This window comes from Oryzias latipes, chromosome 13, assembly GCF_053564925.1.
Source record: "Oryzias latipes strain Hd-rR chromosome 13, Olatipes_Hd-rR_3.1".
NCBI lineage: Eukaryota > Metazoa > Chordata > Actinopteri > Beloniformes > Adrianichthyidae > Oryzias > Oryzias latipes.
Window position 1 is genome coordinate 22,299,335 of NC_136249.1, and position 26,554 is coordinate 22,325,888.

The window sequence follows — 26,554 nt, forward strand, 5'->3', positions numbered from 1 at the left end:
ACAAATTGGAACTTGCAGAGTAAAAATTTTGGATAACCTTCTTACTTTTACCTTTTTACTTAAGATGTCAGTTCTGACCAAATCCAAGGATTTAATGGAAATGGGCTGGTTACTTCTTTAAATGACAGCTTGGGATAAATGGGTGAAATGTAAATGTTTCTAATCCATCCATCCTAGCTGCTCCATTCTCAGATTTAAGCTCTACTGTCTACGTTTGTCTCTCCTTGGTCTGCTGCAGTTCCTAAAATGCCTAAAGTGAGTTTGTTACATAAACCCACCAATAATGAGCTCTTTTGGGGTAATCAGATTATTTCTTATACACTGTAGTTTATCTCTGCAATAGCTGTGGTATTCATAAAGGCAAAAAAGTCTAAATATAAGGAGCGTTTATTTTTATCCTTGACTTAACTTTATTCCATGAAACCTTATTATAATTTTTTTTCATTTTCTCATAAGTATATTTAAGTGGCTTTCATAATAGTAGAGGCTGATATTTTAAAGGGGTCAAACACAATTTAAAAGCCTAAATCTAGAAATTGTAGGACTTTTGCTTCATATTTACTTAATTCCAATTCAGATTCTATAAGGTTTAAAATGTGCCATTTAGATTTCATATATTAGAAATTTAACTTTAAAGGTGCTCATATAGAAGCGATAAAATCTTTTTTTTGGTTGTTGTTGATTTTGTTTTTTATTTCAAATGTTTATTGCATTATTATGAATTTTCTCTTAATCAGGGCAGTTTTGAAGATTGGTGTGCATTTCAACATGCATGATGCCGCGGGGAAACCTTGCTGGATTCAGCTTTGGTAGAACTCTGTGATAGAGTTCTAGCCTAATGGCTATGCAAATGTATCATGTCTTTGTTTTTACTAAAGCACAGGCATTTCCGGACCGAAGACTCCAGCTCTGATCATGTTCTCTGAGAAAGTCTGTACTCCATTCAGAACACTTTTCTGTGATCCACTATGGGAGCCAATCCCAGATTATCCGCCCCAGCTGCAGGAGCCAAAGAAAGGCTTCATTATGCGCTGAAGCCAATGGAGAGTGCTGTTGGTTTTAGATGGCTCAACAAGAAGCAATGCTATTAACTTTTAACCAAACCTGTTATTGCATGACAACAACTAGTGCTAGAAGTAACATGTGAAAAGTTTGATTTACAACAAAAATGTATGCACAGACATAGAAAAAAAATGTTAAATCGTAATTTTTGTGTGCCTACATTCCGACTACCTCTGATTTTCAGTCCAACACAAGCATCTAATCTGCCAAAAAACTCTAATGACTCGAAAGCTGTTGGGTGTATCAGTGGTGGAGTAACAACTCACAGAACAGGCTGTTAAAAAGGCTGGCTCTGTGATGCAAATCACTCCAGAACTGCTGGAAGTAAATTTACAAGGAAAAACATTGCATAATGTACAGAAAAAAAGAATATTCCATATTGTTTGAGCCCTCTGAATACAATACTGATGAAACATCAGTTAAATAAATATCAAATTTTGTTGCAACACTTACAAACTGGAGATTATTGTTATCTGCAGCAATTGCAACTCACGATGCGTCTCTACAGGTACTCATGACTTTTTAATGACCAACAAAGCATATTGCAACCATTTGATTTCTCCTTTAGAATTGAGAAAGGGTTTTGGAACGTGAACTGTGCAGAGGGAACAAGGCCGACACAGCAGGTTTGTCACAGGTTTCAGAGGATAAATTATTCACACCCATATTACCATGCATATTTTTCCCATTCCTATTCTACACCCCGATTCCTCCTTCTGCACTCCTGCTCAAATTTAGCCTGCGGGATTGGGACATTTACTGCAAACATACACCAAAGCTGGTAATTACACTGGTTAGATGTTAGCAATGAGTGAGTAGAAAAGTGCTCCAGAGGAATAAGTGTAATGGCTGTGGAGGAAAGTGCGACTGCTGCACTCATTGGTGTGTCACAGCGAGGCAAACAGAGCTTAGATCAGTAGGGAGTGTAGTAAAGCAAACTTTGTACAACAGAAATGTTGCAAGTCAGACGTGTATGTGTTTTACATCAACAGTCAGGGTGTATGGAGACAAAGGCCTCTTCAAATTAAAGGTCAGATGCTTTTAATCTACCAAAAACACTAACTTAAAAGGAAGTGCTAACTATATAAAGGAAACTAGGTGGGCCAGAAACATATTCTCAGTGTTTTTGACAAACATTTCTCTTGTTGTTTTTTTTAATTTATGAACAATTCTGGGTATTTTATGTCAGCAGCCCTGAGTGCTTTTATCAAAAGAAACATTAATTGGGTTTGGACATATGTGTGGAGAAAAAAAAATGATTTGTGAAGTTCATGAAGATGTAGTCAACTTTATGATTTTTAGTTGTTCAACAAAGTCATATTGGATTGTGTCTGTGTGAGTTTGTCTACCATGTGCTCTCAAGCCAGTCACTTTTTTTTCACTCTTTGGCATTTACAATCTCTTAAAACAAGCCCAAAGCATAAAAATAGACGGTCTAAATGTGAATTTGAATCCACAATGTCCAAAAATTCCTCAGAAAAACTATGATAAAAAGGGGAAAATGGCAAAAACAACAACTGAACATAGCTGCAAAAGAAATTCCAATAGAATTGGTTAGAAAAGACCAATTAGAATGACACAAATGATATCGCTATACTATAAAAAGAATGGAAGCAAGTGAAATAACATGACATTTGAATTTATAGCCATTTAGTCAGTTGATAAAGTTTTGTTTAATTTTACTTTTTTCTAAGACTATAAAGCTGTTGGCTAGAGATAATGTATTTATCTAATCCCTTTAATGTCTACAATCTATCCACTTCCTCGGATCTTTATCTCGCTTATCTTGTTTACTTTTTGCTCTGGAGATGCTTTTCAGTTTCACTGTTCTCTCTGGTGAAATGAAAAGGAAAAATGAAGTAATCTTTACTGACCTGTATATATTCTGTCGACAGATCAGTGGTCTGTTAGGTAACAGTGCTTCTCTTTCACGACACGTTACTTCTTTTGCAATGGGAATTCCTTCTGATAAATCTCTCCATACCCATCAGCACTGAGATCCTGTCAAGATAAAAAAAAAAGAAAAAGTCTGATTTCAGTTTTCTGTAAATGCACGCCCAAAATACCTAAGAAACAACTCAACAAGGATCAAAACTGAACAGACTTAATGTTTATCTGCCAGTGGCTCCAGGGTTCCTGACTAAAAATGTGGCATAACTTTGGTAAATTAAGGGAGCAACTGCTTCTATCAAATACTTAAAAAACCCACTCTGATGAAAGTTGCGATCTTCGTGTTTTTAACATGTCCTTGTGACATTTTTTGATGATGGAGGGCAAATATAAAGCAAATTAAGTTCAAAATTGCATTTCTAATTAATTCTTTATTCAATTGTTGAGAATCAGGAGCAAAATGCTGTTTTGACATAGACACTACAATCAGCGTGGCACAAGCTACTCTCCATTCCTATGCATCCACTTGTAGATGACTGGATCCATGTTTGTCTTGGTTTTCTTTGTCTTAGCTGGCATTTAAGGCAAATATGACTTTGCTTATTTGTCAGACCTGAATACTTGTCATCCACTTTAACAACCTGAGATCTAACATCAAAGTTTTGTACTTGAGTCTTCACTCATCAGCACATTAAATTCATGATGCAGGTTTTGTTGCTTTTCATGACAGACAGGGAGAAATACTGATCAGTAAGGTCACTATCATGACTGTGACGTTTTTAAGAGAGAAATGAACACAAGGTAGAAAATGTCTGCTAATTCAACGATTGACATACAGCATTGTAGTGAAGATGAGGCCCGAGACTTGAGCACAAGAACATTTGCTTTTACAGCTCAAGTCTGTGACTTTGGTCTAAATCAGTCTTGGAAGTCTTCTCGGGTTATTTCACATGTGTCAAAGTCAAGGCCCGGGGGCCAAATGTGGCCCTCCATGTAGTTTTCTATGGCCCGCGAGAGCCTACCAGTTTTTAATCTCTTAAAGTAAAAATAAAAATTGGTGTATATTTATTCATAACTAGGGGGAATCCGACTTGAAATATGGGATTGGTCAACTATACATTAGGACTTTAACACTGTCCTTGTAACCTAACCTGACAGAATCAAATGTAAAAGGATTTATGCTAAAGTAACAAGCAAACATGTTTTCCATCCAACTGGAATTGTCACTTCATAATAACTAAATAATGAGTTATTTAACATTAAGGAGTAGTTAAGTTTATTTTTCGTTATTTGGTTACATGTATAAGTTACATTTGGCCCTTTGAGGACAGCCGCTATCCTGATGTGGCCCTCAGTGAAAATGAGTTTGACACCCCTGGGTTATTTGAAAGCATGTCTCATAAGATTTCTCTCTCCAGCATTTCGTTCAATCTTGCCGATGCAAGTGTCACTTCAGCCGGCCTGTCTGTCAAGCTGCAGCACTACGACACAAGCACAGCTCATGAGGAGGAAGACTGCAGAACGGGGTGAGAAGACTGCGACCTATGTGGCTCTCGAGCTCAGACACAGAATCAGACGTCATGTTACAAGAATAGTGATAAATAAGAAGCTCCTCCTGCTAGAGAAAGACTGGATGTGACAAGAAAGGAAATTCCACAGGAGAAACGGCAACATATTCATATCCTCAAATTAAAAAATATGGACAGTAAAAAGTTGTTGACACTGGACTTTACTATCCATGAGTCACATAATATAAGCTTGCTTGTAAAGATGCTACACAAACAACAGAAGTGAAAGGAAAATACTGGAAACTAAACTGAAAAAGAAGATTATGCTGCAAGATTACAGGCATCTACAATTGACCAATAACATGCAAAATAAGATGGAGAACATAAAACGAAGAACCTTTTGGTGAGGATCAGTAAGATAGCAGAAACAGATGACTCAAATATGGCTCAGAATGTTTTTAAAACAACAAAAAGAGTTTTTCAAACTGTATATAAAAATCAAAAAACTATGGTAACAACCAAAATGAAATAGAAACTCTAGCTGTGATGTTTCTTAATCTGAATAATCAGAAGATGCATTTTAGTGTGCTAGGGGATTTTTTTAAGGTCCAGCTCAAAGAGAAATCTTTCAATCTAGATCAACTCAAATGCATCAGCTCTTATACTTTACCTTTTCTGCAGAAGGCTAGTCAGATGAAGCAGATGGGGTGAGGTTTGGTGTGGGTGTGCAGGTAGAGAGGAATCGATAATTCAATCTGAAAGACAAAATACATTTTTAAGTGAAACTGGCCACAGTGGTTTTCACGCAAGCTTCCATGCATATAAACAAACAAACAAACAAACCCAACAACATAAAAAGACTTAACTAAAAGGTTATTAATTATGCATAACAGGTGGGCATACTTTAAAAATATAAATGTAATTTTTTAATAATTAAATAGCCATATGGTAATGTTGATAAGCCTCTTTATTTCACGTAATGTGTAATTATAATCAAGGTATCTGTCTGTCTTCATAGAGCAGCTGTTATCCTTTCTGTATGATTCTAAAGACCAATAACACAGGCACGCCTAATGTTTGTGATGAGTCCCGAGGCAATCATCTGCTCTGCATCTCCACAGTAAACATGTCTACATTCATACTGTGCCCAGCGCACGGAGGAAAAACAATTACCAACTCATGGTAGGTTTTTGGAAGTCAAACATTGACCATATTTTAACACCATCACAAAGGTGGCTTCATTAGTGGTGAAGGTTGTCCTTTCCTGTCATGTTCTGGAACAAAATACATTTGTTCTGGTCTGATTAGCAGGAAAAAAGGAAATACAAAGGAGGGAAAGCAATGGAAACGAGGGCTTGACGCCGTCAACACAGCCCATTTACTAAGTCTACTATTTAAATCAATACTAATCAATCAGGCTTCACCTATCGCTTACAAAGAGGATAATAAAAACTATGGGATGTCTCACTATAGGCTCAGACAGTTGGTGACAAACTGCAAACACCATTTACGAGAGACTTTCCAAATGTCTTCCATCTAACTGGTTTTGTACATCTTCAAAACAAATTGCAACATTAAAACTGTTGTCAGAAAGTCAGAGAAGTCTTGTTTCCACCTCAAATCCTTTGCAGTTTAGTTTCCATTACTCAGAAAGAGTGTATGGACCTCTACAGATAGAAAATTATTTTGCAACACATTAGAAAGTAAACAAACTGTTGTGGAGCAGGAAGAAAAAAAAAGGAAGGTGAAGAAAACATTATAGAAGATAGAGACTGGAAAAACTCTGTAGATAAGGAAGTGTTAAGGAAAGGGGACACAGTTTACGCCAGTGTCATTCAATAAGATCTTAGAGAAAGGAAATATGTCTGAGGAGTGGACAAGTCTGCTGAAACAGCATTCTAAAAATCACAGAAGAGGAAACTAATATAGAGAAATAAAACCGATGAAAGAAAAGTAGAATCTGGTCATAGGTGAACTATGAAAGAAGGATACAAGTCTTAAACTGAATACAATAGATGCAATAGCAGCTTTACGAATGCCAATATAAAAGTACAGAGATGGTCAGATGGAGCAGTATTGAATCTTTGTGGAAGTGTGTATAGAAGGAAAAAAGTTATGAGACATGTATAGATGCTGTGAGACTGAGATAAGTTGAGTTGTATGTTAAAAAAAACAAGAGTTCAAGGTGGAGGTAAGACTGTACCAAGGCTCTGATCCCATTCAAGTTTGCTTTGGTGATGGACGGACAGAAGAACTAAGAGTAATCTCTTTGAACTTTGATGTTTGCCAATGACACTGACATTTGTAGGGAAAGATCGAAATTAAATTTGGACAGGGGATAAATGACAATAAAATACATATGTGTGTGAATGAGAGAGACCTGAGTGGAACTATGAGGTTATAGAATGGACGTAAGTTAGGGGAAGAAGTTGCGGTCAACACTGTAGAGCACTAGAGAGTAGAAAAAGACAATAAGAGTTCTGTTCCTGAAGGCAGGAGCAGTTGTGACTAAAGAGTCAATTAGTTCCTCTGGAATTTTTCATGGCATTCCTGTGATTTCAACAGTTTCCTCTTATTTCTAAAAAAACAAAAACAAAAAAAACAGGCAATGAATCAAAAGATCCTGGTTTACATCATTCACTCTAAGGTTTAGAAATGTTGTGTTTATATTTTATATCTAGTTTATATTAAACATACATGTATTTTCTATTAAAATATTAACTGGTACATTTTAAAATCTAGTGCAATATAACTAATTTTTTTAATATTAGTACCTGACACTGTCTTGCAAACTGTTTTAACTGAAGACCACATAAAGCAATAAAGTAAAATTCAATTCACAGAGGTCCTTTTAGCAGGAGCACTTGAAAATGCTGTTGTAGCTGTTTGATCACTATAATGGTGATGGTTACCATAGGAACGCAAAGGTGCACCAGCAAAAAGATGTATGATGTAGGCGGAGGGCCACAGGCAATCAGGACACACAACCTCAGAGTGTAGCAGAAACTAATACAAAATGCAGCGATCCAAACTGCGTAACAACCACATGGTGACCTCATATGCACTTTCATAGCAGCTCTACTGCAACATAGCTCCCAGACAGCACAAAAGAATACTGGTTCTGTTCTACAAATGCTCTTTAGTTAAACCCCAAATCCTACTTTTATGTCTTTCCTAAGACGTGAAGCCCCCCTCGATGGTTTAATCACTGCGAACTTTAACTGCAAGCCAACAGATCTGGAAGCATCAAGTTACGCCTGAACAGTCTTTAAAATATTCAAAGACGAGAGAAAGCTGGGGGGGATAAAATGACACCACGCAGGAAAATTTCAGCATGTCACTGGACTTGTTTCTGTAACAAATCCATAACGGTAGAGTTTTTGCTTTCTTCAAAGTAATTTGACCTCAAACTAACACTTTTTATTTAAAAATGTGTTGGTAACTTTTTCTATGGCAGCTTTAAGTTAAGATTTGGAATCTTGTCAATAAAACAACTACAAACTCTGCACCCAAAGACCTTTTGAACAAGAATTATATACAGTACTTTCTACAAGTTCTTAATAACATGGTGGTACTTTTGCTGTGCTCAATATATTAATGTGCAGTTGATAAAATAAACTTTTACAGAGTTTATATTGCTTTACTCATTACTAACCAAAAAATGAATCATCATTATGCAAATATTATTTTTAATGCCCAGATAATGTTTCAGCTTGTTGAATAGCATGAGAACATTTTAGTTTGTAGACTAATTGTTCCACCCGGAGAAGTTGACTTTTATTTATCTTCTATAAGAATTGACAGGCTGCATGGTGGAGCAGTGGTTAGTACACTGGCCTCACAGCCAATAGGCCCTGGTTGAAACAGAGTTGCATTTTTGTAACCACACAGGCTGTCAGTGCCTCAATCCATTCAAGTTCCTCTCGAAAATAAACAGGGAACAGTTTGAGTAAGCTTGATTTTACACTACACAAGCAAAAAGCTGTATGAAATTTGAAAGCCGTCTAAAATATTACTTTAAATAAAATTAAAGAGAATATTCTTTTCAAGTTTGTTTTCTTTTTCAGCATTTTTAATATAGTTTGTTATTGCAAAAAAAAAGAACAACATATGTTTAAAAAAAAACTTCAGTGCATTTCATTGAATCACAACATACATATATTCTGCTTTCAACTTAAAATGTTCTTAAATCCTCAATGGACAAACTCTTACCGAGGATGATGCTTTTGAGAAGTGGGTTCATCTTTGTGTCTGAAGGACTGCTGGTAATTTCAAGGTCCTTCCTGTAACCAAACCAGAGCAGTGACAAGCTAATGAGTATAAATGATGATGAGGCTTTAAGAAAATAAGGTCCTCAGCAGGAAGAAGGTGGGACGGACACATGGGGAAAGAGGCAGACATCTGCTCTGAAGTTTTTCAAAAGATTTCATTTGGCACTATATCTTGAAGCAAATACTGTAAAAAAAAAAAGGCTCAATTGCAGTTGATTTTAAGCTACTGCACAAAAGACATGACTTTTGAGTGTGCACTGCTTAAAAAGTCACGCTATGATCCTTTATTAACAAGAAAGATATCAACAGAGAATCAGGGTGAACAGTTAGTCCTCAAACTCCTTCCTAAAAGTTTCACTATTAAGCACTCATGTCATCCATGAGGTTTGCTCCGTATAAACGGATCTAAGTCCTTATTCAACAAGTGACTATCCAAATGTTTGGCCGGGCAATAGATGTTGTGATTACTTTTTCCATTCCAGGGACTGGATTAGCAAATTTCAAACAAGGAATAAGCTTTACTTAAAAAAATAAAATCCAAAACAGATTATTTAAAGAGTGCACGAACAGCAATGAGCCAAAGAAGGAATTGCAAGCTTAGAGTATCTGGCAACACGTTTATACTTTAACAGAAAGACACAAGTGGTAGCAAATATTAGTTATTTTCATTAACAACACGGCAAGTTGATATTTCTTGGAACAAACTCGCTTTATTGAATCAATGGATTATGATTTTGTCCAGTTCCCCTGTGGTTAAATAAAACCCTCCCTCGAATATTTAGAAGCATGCTTACTGACATTCTCTTCCGTTTCACTCTTAACATTAACGAGATGTGACAGTAGTAGCCTCCTTTCAGAAAAGGCGTGCTGACAAAAGTAAAGGAGCCTGGGGTCAAGGGGTGTGTGCTTGTATGCGAGAGTTTACAGTCTCGTCAGACAAAGAGGTTTCTGACATATCCACCTCGTCTTTCCCTCCTCATTTCTTATTCTTAGTCCCCTCGATGTTTGATTCTTTGCCCCTGAATAGTGGCATTGAAAAAAAAAAAAGGAAAAAAAAAGCAGCAGCGATCTGACAAAGACCTTACAGGCTCCCAAAGGAAAGCACACTCTCAGAGACAAGTCCGATTACTGCAGATCATTTGTCACTTTGGCCGCTTTCCCAGAATTGAAGAATCGCACACTCTCAGAGTTTATTCATAACCAGGAAAATCTCTCTGCTAACGGATGCAGAAATGAGTTGTGTTCCGTCAAATATTGTGTTTTCAAAGCTCAAGCTCCAATTGCCTCCACCCAGTGTTGGTATTCCTATAAGCTCCACTGGTGGAGATAGAATGCAGCAGGGCTGAACGATAGTGGCCAGATAGAGATAATGGTGCCAGCCAGATCTTCTGATGCTCGTGAAATGATGAACTCCTCTGGGACTCTCGAAACAGTCTGCAGTGTAACTAGATTTGTACACAGTGAATGGTGAAGCCGAGACAAAGTGTGGGAAGAACTCGCCCAGTTGAGGGTGTAATACAGAAGGGGTCATTTAATCTGGGAACAAGGAAAACGGTTTAACTGAAGACAAAAGTGGAATTGCTTCGTCAGATCTTTTCCTTTTCCTTATTCCATTAGGAGAGAATGTAAATACTGTTGCAAAGGTTCCTTTTTTTTTCTTTTTTTAAGCTCACTAAAAATTCTTAAGAGCAAAAAAGTTAGATTGCTTGTTTTAAAAAAAAAAGGCAACTGACTTTCTAATTAATTCATGATTTAAAACATGGTCTGCTATTCCACTAATAAATAAAGCCCAGTGATGGGATAAAATGCAACAGAAAATGCAATTATTACTGGCTAATTTATTAAGAAAGGATTTAACTTTTTTAAATGATTGCAGGCTGACTGACTTCTATCAGTTTTCAAAATGCAGATAGTGACTTGATATTTAAAATATATGAGCTACAGTCTACTTCCTCAGGAACAGTGAGAGTTGCATTGAGAATCGAGAGACCTGGTCAAAGGGAAACAGTGCATCTATGAATAGTTTTGCATCAGAGACAAACAGTTGCTTTCTACTAACTCTGTTTTTAAATACAATGCAAAAAAGTGTTTGTTACCAAAAACACCCACCCCTGTTGCGTCCTCACCAATCACACTTAGAAACTTTGAACAAAAATTGATTTAATTAACATGATAAAAACATTGGGGGAGGGGGGGGGGGTGCAGGTAGCAAACTCTTTTAAATCTATAATGTTTTTTCTTTCGCTTTTGTTTACAAAATATTAAAATTATTTGCATTTTTTTATACTAAAGGATTACACATGTTCTTAGGTGAGGTGAGAATGTACTTGTATACTATTTAAAATCAATGGATGTTGACAGAAATGCTTACACTTTACACACTAAAGAAGGAACAAAAGATACACACAGCTTTATGATAACACTAACTAGAAAAGGGCAAATGGTCGCAAATGAAAAGGAGCATATTATGGTCAAGAGTTCTTTAAAAAGTCGGAGAAAAAGTCCAAATGGAATGGTGCCAGGAAAAAAAAAGAAGAACTATCATCAAAGCCTGGCCCAGAGTCACATTTGAAATACGCAATATTCAAAGTGTCCTCAGATGGGTCCACATGGATCTTTCATGAACATGATGACATTTCCCAGCATCTTTGAAAAAATAGATCCTATTTATATCAAATAAGTCCCTCATTCCAGAGGAGAGATCACAAGGATCTGACATTTCAGCCCATTTTTACTCTGTAGTCTCATTGTCTTTTTCCAGATATGTGGTATTAGTCTTTTGGCTTCCAGTATACACACGTGAGTCGGAATTCTTTCACATTTGTTGTACATGATCTGTTTAGTGTACAGACAGTGAATGAACAAACTGGAATCTAATGACATGGTAATAAACAGTTTTATTCTTTGGGTCTTAAAGTTATGAGACTCCCTGATTGAGTTCAAAAGGCTTTTATTCTATTCTCTGCATTGTGTATGGGTGTCTAGCAAACACACATTTACCATTTAAAAACTTTCATAGAGAGTTAACAGTTTGTCTGCAGGGATTGCAGACTGTAATTCTTCTAAAAACAGTAACAAAATGCCCGCAAGCTTTTGTAAAAAATACAATGTCTCTTTTAAGTTTGAGAGATCAATCCTCTATATGAGTCATAATTCAAATGCGTTTCTTTTAGTGAAGTCACTACACTGTGAGCAAACTGTTTGTTTTGATGCAATGTCCCCGGTTGATGGTTATTTTTCAAGTAACATCTAAGTATAAAGCCTTTTTTTATTTTCATGCTGTAACATTTTATTCAGTTATTTTTTTTACATGTTCTAATCACAATGACAATCTAAAGAATAAAGAAAAGCCATTCTTAATGCTGTAATGACCTTGATAGCAGACATTGATAATTCTGATGTTTGCTTGGGGTTCTCACTCTTGCATAATCTTGCTTCTAATTAATGGCGGTAAACGTTTATGTGTATTTGACTCTGTTTATGCCATGTTGCCAGCACATGCTAACCTGTTCACCTTCCATCAATACCAGATGTTACAAAAGCGTTGGTCTCATTGAAATACTTTCAAAGCAAAATACCCTTTTTTCACCAATTAGAACAGGGATCAAGAGAGCTCTATCCCATCTCCATTCTTGTTCTAGATTTACAATGTTAGAACGGGGTCGAATCCTAAAATTGTCTTGAGATATTTCTCCATTAAGTCTAATAATTATTTCCTGTAATTTCAATCATTTAAGACTAGTTTGCTGCAGAAAATGTAGCTAAAATACAGCATTATACACGGTAGTAACATAAAATGAAAAATGTGTCAATTATTTCTCCATCTACAAATACAATAAAAAGGCTTCTGCCTTCAGATTTTGCATAATGCTAAAACCAAATGATGTGATCAAAGTAGATATTTGACACACAATGTACCCACTGCTTCAATAAGACCACCTGGCTGGAAAGGTAAGTTAACCATATACAAAAGGGGAGATTGCAGAATGATCTAGCATTTAAAAAATGGCAAAAAAAGAAGGCAATAGAACAAAATTGATCTTTTTCACAGAAATAAAACGTATAGTGGTAAAAATGGCAATAAATGAATAACAATGTCCTTCTGTAAAAAATATATATTTATTTTGAGATCAATGAGATCAACTTTGCTTGACTTGTACAGTCCCAAAGCATTGTGGGTCAATTTTGTTCACCAGCTCACCTATCTGTGCATTTACTCTTTGAAGATTTTAAGCCTCAGAACATTAAAGAAATTCTATTTCACAGAATTTACCATTCAAAGAAAAATCACCCTTTTATTTCCATGTTCCAACTTGATTGTCTATCATGTTATTTAAGGAATTTAATTACGATTCAACAGGGAGCAAAAAGCCTTCAAAGCAAAGCTGCTAAAAGCTCTGGCAAAACAGGAAATACAGCTTCATACAGAAGCATAAACAACACAAAGATGAGTCTTGGTAAACCAGGCTAACAAGTTTAGTGTCAGTCACTGCACGTCTACACAGCTTTTGCAAACATGACACTACAGTTCACATTTAAAATCACCTTAGGACCAAGCAGAAATAGAAACGACAGAGCATGTTTTGGTACATTTAACACAGTTTTCCACATTGCAAAGCTGATATTGTATTAGGTGTATTTTGATTTAGTAATTACAAAAGTCATTCCCATCCTACTTATTCAAAATATTTCTTATTAGCAGGAACCCAATGATTCCCGTCATAGCAGGCCGCAGCTTCCTGCAAACTTTGATAGTGAACCCAGTGTGGATGAGGTGGGCATGATACACCACTGCAAGTGCAGCAGCTCCTTCCACAGCTATGTGTTGTTTTGATCAACGAAACAAATGCTATTTTTGTTGGATTTTTTTTTTTTTACACAAAAACATTACAACTTTTAATTGTGTTTCATATTTTTCTGTATACAAATAATCAGGAGCAGTGTGCAATTCTGCTCGCTTTCCCCCACCTATGTGCTCCGCTTCCTTTATCAGTGTTCCTGCCAGATGGCTGGGGAGGAGAGAGGAAGAAAAAGAGAAAGATGACAAATGTGACAGAGCGTCCAGTTCACACTGGGTGGCCTCTGTCCAAGCTGTTTTCTGACAGTGTGTCAGAAGAGCAGCAGCACAAAAGGCAAATGTTAAGCTAATGCAACCAACACATCGATACATATGTTGGTATTTTTAGCATCTAAGACACTGTTGTAACTTACAACTCAGAACTGTGGCTTTTCCTTAAAGTCCCACTCTGATGATTGTTTGATCCATTTTAAAAGTGTTCCCAGTGGCCTTTTAATTATGATTATGCCGTTTTTAGCCCATTTGTGTCACTTTCTGGGTCACAGTCTCTGGAGCAAGGTAGTTTGCCATCTCTCGGTGGGTGGAGTGTCCCTGCCCCAGGTGGAGGAGTTTAAATACCTTGGGGTCTTGTTCATGAGTAAGGGAAGACCGGAGCGTGCAATTGACAGGCGGATCGGAGGGGCATCCATAGTTATGCGGTCGCTGTATCGATCCGTTGTGGTGAAGAGAGAGCTGAGCCAAAAAGCAAAGCTCTCAATTTATCTGTCGATCTTTGTTCCAACACTCACCTATGGTCATGAGCTATGGGTCATGACCCAAAGAACTGGGTCCCAAATACAAGCGGCTAAATTGAGCTTCCGCCGTAGGGTAGCTGGGCACTCCCTTAGAGATAGGGTGAGAAGCTCAGTCACCCGCGGAGAGCTCGGAGTAGAACCGCTTCTCCTCCACATCCAAAGGAGCCAGTTGAGGTGGCTCGGGCATCTTGTCCGGATGCCTCCCGGACGCAACCCTGGAGAGGTGTTTACCGGGCATGTCCCACTGGGCGGAGGCCCCGGGGAAGACCCAGGACACGCTGGAGAGACTATGTCTGTCGCCTGGCCTGGAAACAGGGGTCCCCCCAGAGGAGCTGGAGGAAGTGGCTGGGATGAGGGAAGTCTGGGCATCATTGCTTAGACTGCTGCCCCGCGACCCGGTCCCGGATAAGCGGAGGAAGATGGATGGATGGAGTCTCTGCAGAGCGGCAGAAGTTCATTAGAAATTCACCTCTGCCGCTCTGCAGAGTAAACATACCCCTATTTCCCATCATCCCTTTCTCTACACACTCTCCCTCTAGCTTATAGCCCCTCGCAACATCAACCCAACAATTCCGGTGCAACAAAAATGGCAACCGCTATTGGAGCTATCCATCCGGACAGTTTTGAGTCGGATTCCAGCTCAGACGGGGAAAATATATCTGTTCATGTATCTATTTGTCTGCAAGTGGATGCATCATAATTGGAGCGGAGCAGAAGGCTTGAGGTTTGCTGTAGTAACTTGTATTTCACCCTCACAAGCTATTTCCAACGACATTTTTGCATCTGGTCCTGTTTAACATTGATTTGAACAAGGAAATACTCAAAAAACAATCTCGAGCTTAATTTTCTTTATATATGACGAGCCGAGTGAGAAAAATGCTACGAGAACATGTTAAAAATACGATTTTCATCAGAGTAGGTCTTTAAAGCTTCTGTATAAACACAGACCTCAACAGCAATAATAAAATGTTTTGTAGTATTGTTTAAATTAATATATGAGAAAACTTGTTTTTCTCTCTCTGTGGCTGTTTTGAGTAAAAAATAATGAGCATTTTTGCCGTCCACTTGCTAACTTTTATTGTTTCAAATGAGCAGGAACTTTTTCCATAGTTTTTGGAACTTGCTTGATAAAACTGACAATGGCTAAGAATGCTGCATAGGATTTTCTCTAATCTGTCCTTCAGAGGAAGTGTTTTTCTGAAAGGAAGGAACCATCTGTGCCACAACAATATGGTTATTAGTCAAAACAACACAGACTGACACCGTTGACGTATTAGATTGATTCAACAAATCTGTTTAACCAACCAAACTGCCAGTCCTGATCATTTTACTTTACAATTGTGCTTTTTTTCCAAAAGTCTTCTCTACATTCAAACAGGTAATCCTACCAGTGTGAGGTGGATAATATAGTTGCAATGAAAATCCTCTTTTGCAATGTTATATTTGATCCACTGCATCTCGGGTGCACATCTAACCAAATGTAACTGTACTGTGCAGCGACACAAACCTCAACTGGTAACTGGTAATGCTGTCGTCATTTAACAAGGATCTTTTACAGGATGGAAACCCACCTTCCTGATTTTCCAGACTCCTCTGTTTCTTAATGAACTACTAGGATTGTCAACCCTTCCCCTTTCAGTATTTTTAAGAGGATTTTAGTCGTGGTTGGGCTTAAACCTAGTCTAAATGTGAAGTAACAAAACAAAGTAGTCTATTTTTGATCAACTTAGTCTCAACGGTTCACGTTAGGATGATAAATTACCTTATTCCAGGTATTGTAAAGCTGTACCAAAACCCAGTTTTGTCACCCCTAAATTGGCTTCTTTCACAGATTCTCAAAGACAACTCTCCCTTTTTCGGTGCTTGAATCAGCCTTTGTTGATTAAAACTCTCTGTCTGCTTCTCTTAACAGACAAGAGGTCCCAGCAAAAAAAAAAACCTCAGACAGGAAACACTACCACGTTATCTGAGGGAGAAGGTCAGATAGAGAGATGACAAATTCAGGGAGGGCACAGTGAATACTACAGAGATGAAGGATTTACTGGTAAATGTGGAAGCATGGTTGACCCCAATTCTCCCCATGACTCCTCTGTCCTGAAAGGAAGATTAGAGGAAGTGGAAGGAGGGGTTGGGGATGGTAACAGACATAAACCTACAATGGCGGCGCAGCTTTTTGAACATCATGCCCCCCACCACTGAATTCTTCCTTGAGGTGTTATTGCCCATGTGCATCCCCCCCCCCCACCCTTTCCAACTACCGTTCTTTGAACTTCCACGTGCATAAAAAGAGGAAACTTTAATCATGAGTAGACATCTGCTATGCTGTGAATGGACTGTAGTGGAAAAAATAAAACAGAAAAATTCTGACTCACTGAAAAAAAGGCTTCAGTGATGCTGTGGTCTACATTGTTAAGTAAAAGGCATGTGAAAAGAAAAAAAAAACAAAACAGAAGAATTTGAGGAACGTGGTCTTATGAGCCAGTTTTATTAAGAAAGGAGGCTTTACACGATGTGGGGGTAACTAGGCATGTGATGCTGCCAGGAAGCTGGGAGAAGATGAACTAGCTAAAGCTCAAGCGAGTCTGCAGTTAGACGCCCGGGGCAGAGGCCAGGCTGGTAAAAAAAAACCAGTCCAGAGGGGGCAAACAAACATGTCTGGCTTTTGGCTCTGTTTAAACCCCAACAGGGCAGCTTCACTAGTGTGTTCAGGAATTATGTCTAATCTTGGAAAGTCCACTTTTTAACACACAAGATTTGAACAAAAATGACAATAATAAAAAGTAGAACGAAAACTCACAGAAATCATTTGTAGACTTCAAGACGAAGAACAGCTGTAAGCAAACTATCAGCGCTCTCTGGGAAGAGGATTTAAAAGACTAAGCTGACCGTTTTGGCAGGAGACACTGAGATGGTGTGCTAAGTGGGTTAAAGCACACCACAAGTCTCATAATCACTCCAGGCCCCCCACTCCACCCTCTCACACCCCTTGTTTGCAAACCCCAGCCAAAAGGAGCTCTAACAAGTCTAACTGAATTACTATAGGATGTCAACAAAAGGGAGCTTACTAATAAATTACAATAAATTGACTTGCCGGGGGAAAAACAATGGACAAGAAACAAGCCAGAAAAGTTTAGTTTTTATTTCCATTTTTCTTTAAACACTACTCTGACTTTTACACATTCAGTGTATGTTTTTGCATTTACATTTTTGATTACATCCTCTAAAGTGTTTGGATTAAACAAACAGCATTTTTGATAAAGTAGATACCAAAACAAAAAGATGAAAAATCCCCACTCTATCCCTTCTGTGAAGGGACACACAAATGCATTCACCCTAACTTTTCTCCCAATGTCACTAACAGACATCGTGGTAACATGAGTCTAGTGAAACTGTAGTACCTTAGCTCAGTGAGTCTGTTCCAAGCTGCAGAGGCCAGACACCATTATGCCTGCAGGACTTTGCGAACACAGTACAGTAGGCCTATTGAGACCGAGCAGAAATGCAGAGCTGCGGAAAGCACTGTACAAACTAAAGCTGTGAGAAAAGGAGGAGAATGAATGTGAATGCACGCCACTGAAGGCAGGGGTAGCTGTCAGGGGCGACCACGTGAGGAGCATTTGTCAAAATGCTTGGTGCATCCCAAACACGAGCATTGTCTTTAGACTTTTTACATTCAGTTAGAATAAAGGATGAGATAAATGTACCTATGTTTAATGAGTCATAACTGTTTAATTTTTGCCATTTCACTCATTTGCTTTGCAGGCTTACTGCTTTAACTGAAAGTGATATTTGCTGTGCCATTAACTAGTAACCGGTGTCGACTAACGAGTCTAAAACACTCATTGCACACAAACATCTACACACACCTCTGCAAACGAAAGGCAGGTGGTGAGCACAGGTGAACACAGTTTATTCACAGAGTATTATTGAGCCGGGTTTGTCCTTAGGGAAAGAGGATTACAGGAGTAAGGTGTGGCTCCTTGTAGCTCACAGTCCTATTATGTGTATGTGTACGTGTTTGTGCGTGTACTTGTGTGTCCTTAGACTGCGTATTAAGCAGAGTTAAATAGAGACCAGAGAATCTGCCTAAAATCTTGTTAATGCCTTGGTTTGAAATACAGAGATCACTTACATACTCACTGCTGATAGGACCAGCATTTGCTTCTGAAAAAGCTGTAATAATTAAAAAAAAAACAAAAAAAAACAGCAATACTGCGACCTGAAGCCAACAATGACTTGGGGGAGGGTGAAGGGCGTTACAGCATAACTTAAGTTCTCAGCGCATAAGAGCTATCTCAAACATCTGGACCCACAGCGGCATCTCTAAAGTGGAATTTGGCCAGTTATAACAGTCAAGTGAAAAACATGTCTGCTCCAACCCCGCCACACATGCATCTCCAACAAAAAGGCTGCACAACAGGATCACCACTTAATGTGTGACACCCATGTGAAGCTACTGCTCTCACTGTTCTCTGTGCATTTCCAAGTCATCACACTGATGCAAATGCATTCACAACATGCTGTGTCCATCCAGTAGTCCTGTTTTTTCTGAGTTTTAGAGCTCGAGTTCTGGGTGCGGCCCTGTGGCTGAATGTGAACTAACTCATGCATATCCACACGAATTGAACTTTGCACATGCTCATGGAAGCATATTTGTTTTCGAGTCACAGACAGCGATGGCGTGAAGTGATACATATGGCTAATGGCAAACCATGTAGGAAAGAAGTATAGAAATGTAAAGAGAGCAGAGAAATAACTCCCAAAATAGATTGAGTTAACACCCATACTTTTACTTTCCAAGCAAGGGCAACTTTCAGGTCACAGCAACATTTCAAAACAAAGCGTCAAATTAGGCTTCATCTAAATGAATGGCTTATTGTCACCCAAGTTTGAACCTTTTTAATTTCTTATATTAACTGTTTCTTAAAAAACATCTTTGAGACCTTCTGTTTTGTTAAGACATTGAAAAAAAACTAACTTTTTACAAGATTCTTTTTATATATTGTCAAAAGTTACAGTAGTACTAAGAGACCGGATGATGGAACCAGAATGTTTTGGGAGGTTGGTAACGTTCTAGTCAAACAGAAATTTTCAAAATGGTTAAGTTGCAGAGGTTGAGGTCTTGAGTTTTTCTGTGTTTAGAGTTGTGAGCAGTCGAGTTCATGCCTAGGAGAATACCAGTAATGGAGAGGTTGCTGGAGTGGATGTCTGAGACAGACAAACGAAGCTAATGACTGTTAACAAAGTAGGTCAAGCTAGTATCAGAGACAAGTGATACAATTGAGGCGTTACTAGTCTCACAGCCAGATTGTGGTTTACACACATACATAAAACATTTTTTCACAATTCAAATCAAGCTTATTATCCCAGAAGATCGGCTGCACATATACCACCTCTAGGGACTGCAATCTTCTTCATATTCACAGACTTCCCAGCTGTTTTTGAACCTCCAAACTTCTAGCCCTAAAATATAATCTTATCCATACTACTTGGTTGGGTTTTACCATAATTTTATTAATTTATTTGGTTAATATGTTCCAGGTAGAGCTTTATGACGATGAACTTCTTATTGAAACATAGCTCAGCTGCCATTGAGAAAGCAGAGGAACACCAGTAAGGTGGAATCAAGGACATGAACTGTAAGGATAAGGAAATGAGAGGCTTTCATCTTGCAGGAGCCCTCCCTTTTACTGTCTCCATTTCTTTCCCTCCCTCCTTTCTCATACCATCTTTCTCCCGCTAAGTTATCAGCTCATCTGTCTCCTCCTTTCCAATGATGAGAAGTCCTTAATGTCTGTGGACAAACACATTTTGTGCACTTCCTGGTTGTAAGTAGTTCTCTGAATTCGATGAAATGCTGTGAAGCACTTGTTGACAGTTGACTTTTTAACATAAAGTTGATTTATTTTCAGGAAGGAATTTATGCTGGTGCTTCAATAACATTCAAACAAATGATCTTCAAATTAAAATATTTTCTTAAATATAAATCCCCCATGATGCACCAAACCCAACATCACAAATACAGACTAATGCACCCGCTGTACTGACATGTACACAAACATGTGTGACACACTCAATGACATTTTGAAAGTCCCCAACACAAAACAGCTCCATGCAATGCTTTGTTTAGAAGTCATGTTCTGTCTTTTGGCGTATGGTAAATGGCGTATCCTTGTATAGCGCTTTTCTACCTTCTTCAAGGTCCAAAGCACTTTGCAGTTACAGACCCATCCACCCATTCACACACACCGCTGCCAAACACTGGCACCAACCTTCCACTAGAGGCAAGTTTCAGTGTCTTGCCCAAGGACACTTCAACATATGTGCGGGAAAGGCGGGAATCGAACATATAATCTTCTGATCAGAGGTCAACCGCCCAGCTGCTTCACCACGGCCACCAAAGGGGGCAAAAATTGCAATTAGATCAGCATTCATACCTTGCCTGAGGCTGATGAGCCCAACTGATTTGTAGGAAGGTAGCCAACTAAACGATCTCCAATTCTTGTCTCAAATCTAGTTTTCAGAAAAGCTGAAAAAGAAAATAAATGCTTGTCCAGTGCTTTGCCAAACTGGAACAAAGGCATACATTGAAGGACTATGGGCAATGTTAATTTAGCAAGAAGAGAACTTGCTCCTCTGTGAGAAGTAATAACCTGACACTTGTTGGGACATTTACCCAATGTAAGTGTCTGTGAATACAACATGTATGCATAAATATTTTTCAATCAGTGTATGGCAGAGACAAAGATAAATTGAGAGAGGAAAGAAAAGAACCATGTCCTTGTCTTTGGCAGGGAGACATCGGCCGCTTTAGGAAAAACATCCTGCTGTATCAGAAGTAAAGGGAAATGTGCACATCTATCTCAAAGTTTCCTGGTGGTGTTTAGTGTTACAGCCTTCTTTTTTAAGGCAGTATAAAAAGGTGGTTCCAATAGCGATAGGTTTCACGAAATGTCATTAGTCCAAATTGAATTAAATTTAAATTAATAAAAAATACTGGTAATACCAAATACCTAAATCCGTGGCTTGATATTCCTATTAAAAAAAACATGCTCTCTCAGGCAAAAAATGGAATGTAAGTCAGAGAAAATATAAAAGCTTGTCACTTTATTATTGGTGGGCGGCTATTAGAATATTTATTTTGAAAAGAAATCATAAATCGATTTCTGTGATTATTTGCAATTCATCACCGTGGCATGACACAGTATTAGGGCCACCATAAAAATAAAAAAATATATACATTGATGAGAATAAAGTCATAAAACTATTAGAAAAAAATCGTACTTTTCAGAGATTAATATATTATTATTGTAATATATTCAGAACGAAAGTGGAATATCTGAGAGTGAAAAAAGTCATAATTGTACGAGAATAACGTCATAATTATGAAGAAAATTATCAAAAGTTTACAGGAATAAACTTGTAGAATTGTGAGTAACAGAGACAATATTTTACAATAGTAATGTGCTCCATGTCTCTCATACTGAAATACAATATTGGTTCTTTTTTTATTGTTTCTTCTATTTTTCTTAGTAAATGGATACTTGAGCACTGATCTCACAAATAAAAAAAGTCTTTTAGTGGGTCAACATAGTTTTATTACGAGTATAAGGACATTGAAAAGAATCTGCAGGAAAGTGGGCCTCTTCAAAAGAAGATTCTTGACCCACAAAGAGTGGATTTCTGGCAGGCGCGACACTTACGTCGTAGGCAGCATAGTTGCAGAGGTATTATGGTACGTAGATGGGCTATCTATGATAAACTATTCTTGTAAAGTTACGACTTTTTTCTTATAAATCAATTACTTTACTCTCGTAAATTTATTTTTATTTTATTTTTTTAGTGGTGGCCCTAATTCTGTGTTATATATTGATAACAGCAAAATCTAATGATACATTTAAATGTATTTAATGGCAAAATTTTAGTGGCTGGATGGATGGCTCAGTTGGCTGTGTGAAAAGACTGGTGCATGCAACCAGGGTTTGTTTTCCTGAGGGTGCGGTAGGCTTCATCCAGTCTGGGTTCATGGAAAAAACCCTTCACTCTAGTACCTAACTATGTAGCCACAAGATGGTCCAAGTCTGCGTCCCCCCTGTGCTGGTCCCCAGCCTGGATGCAATACAGGGTTGTGTCAGGAAGGGCAACCGCCATAGAAATCTCTGTCATACTACCGGTACCTGTGTGGAAGCTGAATTGCTAAGGGGAACAGGTATGCTGAAAGGTGAACAACATTTAACAGTTAAATTTTAATTTGAAAAGTTATTTGCTTTGGGAAACAAAATAGCATAATAGTGTTTTCTTGAGTACCCAAAGTGGAATCAGACAATAACAGTTATTGTTTGAGCAACTAGATGTTGACATTTAAAAGTCATTTTTTGTTTATTCAATAACTGCAACTAAGAAATGCTTCTGCTTGTATCAGGAAACAGGAGAAACAGAATACCCATTTAAAATGGAAAAAATAAATAGATAAAAAATGAATTAATTAATAAATAAAATGTATCTATGAATACATCTCCTCTTTAGTGTATTGAATATAAAGGGGAAGCATTTCCTACTTTTTTTATTCTAAAGCATCTTCAACAACAGTGAGATCAAAGGCCCCTCCTTTATGAAAGACATAGCTGTCTAGCAGTATTCGGCTTTAAACATTATAGCTAGTGATAAAATATATGCTGGCTCAATAATTTAGCACCAACTCAATAAAATAAATTAAAGGTTCTCCTTTGTTCACTTTAATTGTCTATGAAAACAGTTTTTATCTAATAAAATTATTTTTGGGGAAAAAAAATTGAAATTGAGATGATAATTAACTGAAAGATGTAGAATAGTATCAGTTTATAAACTTGTGAATTGAAACCCAATAAGTATTGGTTAGAATACACAGCTGTAGTGGTTCTCATTCAAAAACTATGATGAGCCAGCCAAACTGTCAATAATTGTCCCCGTTTGTCTATTTATGTCAAGCAAACTTTTGTTATTCCTCCTTGTGACATTTTTTTTTTCTCCAAGTACCTTTACTTCTCTGCCCAGTGCCTAATGATTCACAGTGACATGCTTTTCTGTCACATCATTACATTCTCCTCAGCACATACTCACTTCCTGTCCAACTGCTTTGATTCTCAAATGCAGCACGAAAGGATGGAAAAGACAAAACAGCATGTCAAATAGGACACGTAACTGTGTTGACTGAACAACAACAGTTGTGCCTCAGTTTTTAGACTGTTGGGAAATGATTTTGGATTGTTCAGCTACAGTAATAATTCTTAAAGATTTTGTCAAGAATACGACAGGATCAACTTTAAAAACTGTTTTCTCCCTCCTTCCTCTCACCTCATGGAAAAGTGTGACACATTTTCTGTTTTGACTTTGTTTAGACCAATTTTTTTTCCTTCTTTTGATTGTTTGAAGTTTCTTAACCAATATATAATCCTACGGGTGAAACTGATAAACACAAAAGCCATCATAAAGTAGACCTTAAAGCTTTTATTCATGTCCTGCATGCAGAAATTCCCCCTGCACCTTAAGTACATTTTTCACATAACGCATTTGCAACAGTTGCGCTCAAGCAAATTTTTGCACAAAGGGCTGATTTACTCTTCTTCACTCCATTAAAAACACATGGAGACACAATCAGCTGGTTCTTATCCTGTCATGCAGGATTTCCTGTTTCCAGAATGCTTCTTCTATGCGACTGAGGAAATGATCGAGTTCTGTGTGGGAGCATGCTCCCACACACACACACACACACATACAGAGACCCACCACCTGTCATCCCATCAGCTGGGGACAGAAATGAAGCAGGTGTAAAAACATGTGGTTACCAATAAAACTGCAGACAAAAACATCTTCCGAGACACAAACTTTGTTGGACATAAAGACGTAGCAGAGGAGAGCAACAGGGGCGATTGGCTGCAACCAAATGTCTCAATGGTGCGACCATTAAAAATCTCAGTGTGTCCAGCTGTTTGAGATTTAGGAGAAAAATCCATCTTGCCATGGATCAACAATAGAAACACACATTAAGCTCGTATCGTGGTCTAAGCCAATCAGAGAGTGAAAGCCATGAGCCCACCTCTGATTGGCCAGAGTCCAGATATTCTTCTGGTGGAGACAAGAAGCATCAAATGACAGACATGTTGGTCCAGAGACACAAACCACCTGCATATATTTTCTACTCTAGAAAACAAAATTTGCTTTTTAAGAACCTTTGAGTTACTGAAAAAAATTAAACTGCAAAATATATTTAAATAAAAATACATAAGTTAATACTATGATGAAACACAACAGTGACTAAATTTATGATAGCGATGATGTTTTCTCCTTTCATTTTTATATCAATTTTTGGTTGTATCTATTATATTTATATATATATTATACAGTACTTGTTTTTTTTTAAAGTGCAGCTAAAGAAACATTTAAGAAGACTTTCTTTTTTTGACAACATTTTAAAGATTTAAACTTTTTTTATCTTAGGCTTTCACTAATAAACCAGGAATTTTTTAGATTTAAATAAGTTAACCAATGAATATGCAAAATTTCTGGGGAAAGATACATGAGTAAATCTTTAAAAATACAGATATTATCAGTAAATCCAAATGTTTAGTAGCTTTTTTTTATGCTTAAGACAAAGAATAGTTTCGAGGAATAAATTCAGGGTTTCTTTGCTTCTCTCTCTCTCGATGCTATGCTGACCACTGGTAGGACATTGTCCAAGTTGTGGCAAGAAAGACCTCTTCAACATCTGTGTTTATCCTGGAGCTAAAACCAACAGGCTATATTTACTCTGGTCAAACATATCCATCGCAGGCAAGAAGAGGAAAAAGAAAGATGGGGATTCTGTGCCACAGATTTTGTGCAACATGCATCTGAATGAAGAGGAAGGGCACTAACAAATATAACACTTCAGACATTAATATGCAAGATTTTCACTGTTTCTTATTGATTTTTACAAAAAGAACAGTAGATATAAGTTAGCAGCACCTAAGGAGGACAGAAAGAAAGAGTGAGAAAAAAAACAAGATGCCAACGAAGCAAAGGTTTTCTAGCCGCACAGGGCGCCAAAAAGCAAATGCAATTGTGAAAATACTGTGTCTGTCCCTCTGTCAATAAATCTCTGCCCCTCTGGCAGAGCCATGCATACTGACTTATGGAGAAGAGCATCCACAGGGGAGAATTCATCAACAAGAGTGGGACGATGTCGGTTTTATAGAGATGCTGTGTACATTATCCAGTGCTGTGTGTAACAAAGTGCATATGTGACATACATGGCGAGCAACAACGCACCAAGACCGGTTTGAACCTACCACTAGTGCGCCCAGCACATATCAGTTAAACTGCATGGTTATGTAAAAATGTGCGCCCTTACATCGTTATTTTTCTGTTCTCTCCCAGATGGACGCTTGCTCTCGCCCACACAAGGCATTCTGAATTTGTATTCACTCTGACAGCCTCAGTAGATGAGGCATGTTTTGTATAAGCGTCAACAATGTTAATCGCCTCTGAAGCCTTTAGTTCTTTCTGCACATGATGAACATTCCTTTGCTTTTTAATTTCTATTTTTACTTTTGAATCAATTCATGAACAATTATTTTAGCTAAGTTTGATATCTTTAGATATAGATTTGTTTGTCTTCTTGCATGTTTTGTTTTGGTTGCTTTAAATAAACCAATTCCAATACCAATAGGACATTAATTGAGTCATTTTCTAAAAAGCCTTTTCTTTTTGTTTGGTTTCCATTTATTTTTAAAATAATATACCAAATCACTGCTACCTCAAATGTTCAAACAGGGTTTTGAATGGACCTGATGTGATCATGAATTCTACTTTCTGTCTAAAAGTATCGTTTGCATAGATTTAAAACAAACATTATTGACTAAATAGGGTCTCATACCTAGCGAGAACGGGGAGCTTCCAATAGCTTTCAGCAGGCTGGGATTGGATGACGGCTTTACCTTGGCCTTGGGATTGAAATAATAAATGATCATGGGAAAGCAAAGCAGTGCTATTATGGAACTGCACTCCAAACAAAACACCTGTTTACTATTATTGCATAACCTAAAAACTCAACCAGGTGGAGACCACGAGGGACAACATGGGGACATAGGATTAAAAAAGACACATCAATAATAAGTCGGAACAACTCTGTTAGCAAAACTTCTTCAATTAAAGCATGTTTATTTGTTTATATCTGAAAAAAAAATCCTTATGAAATCCCTGACCATTACTCTG

The 26,554-nt window shown here is 37.7% G+C and overlaps 1 protein-coding gene across 3 annotated transcripts in view; it reads right to left on the reverse strand.

Moving 5' to 3' along the window:
- Positions 1–26,554, reverse strand: part of sipa1l3 (signal-induced proliferation-associated 1 like 3) — a 53,814-nt gene that overhangs the window by 24,473 nt on the left and 2,787 nt on the right. For 2 of the 3 annotated variants that reach the window (XM_011482533.4, XM_078929939.1), the window contains exons 2-4: positions 8,673–8,743; positions 5,131–5,215; positions 2,937–3,063 (exon numbers count right to left, since the gene is read on the reverse strand). The gene's annotated coding sequence lies outside the window, so the exon portion shown is untranslated. The remainder of the gene's footprint in view (positions 1–2,936; positions 3,064–5,130; positions 5,216–8,672; positions 8,744–26,554) is intronic. The other variant, XM_023961583.2, reaches the window with a different exon arrangement.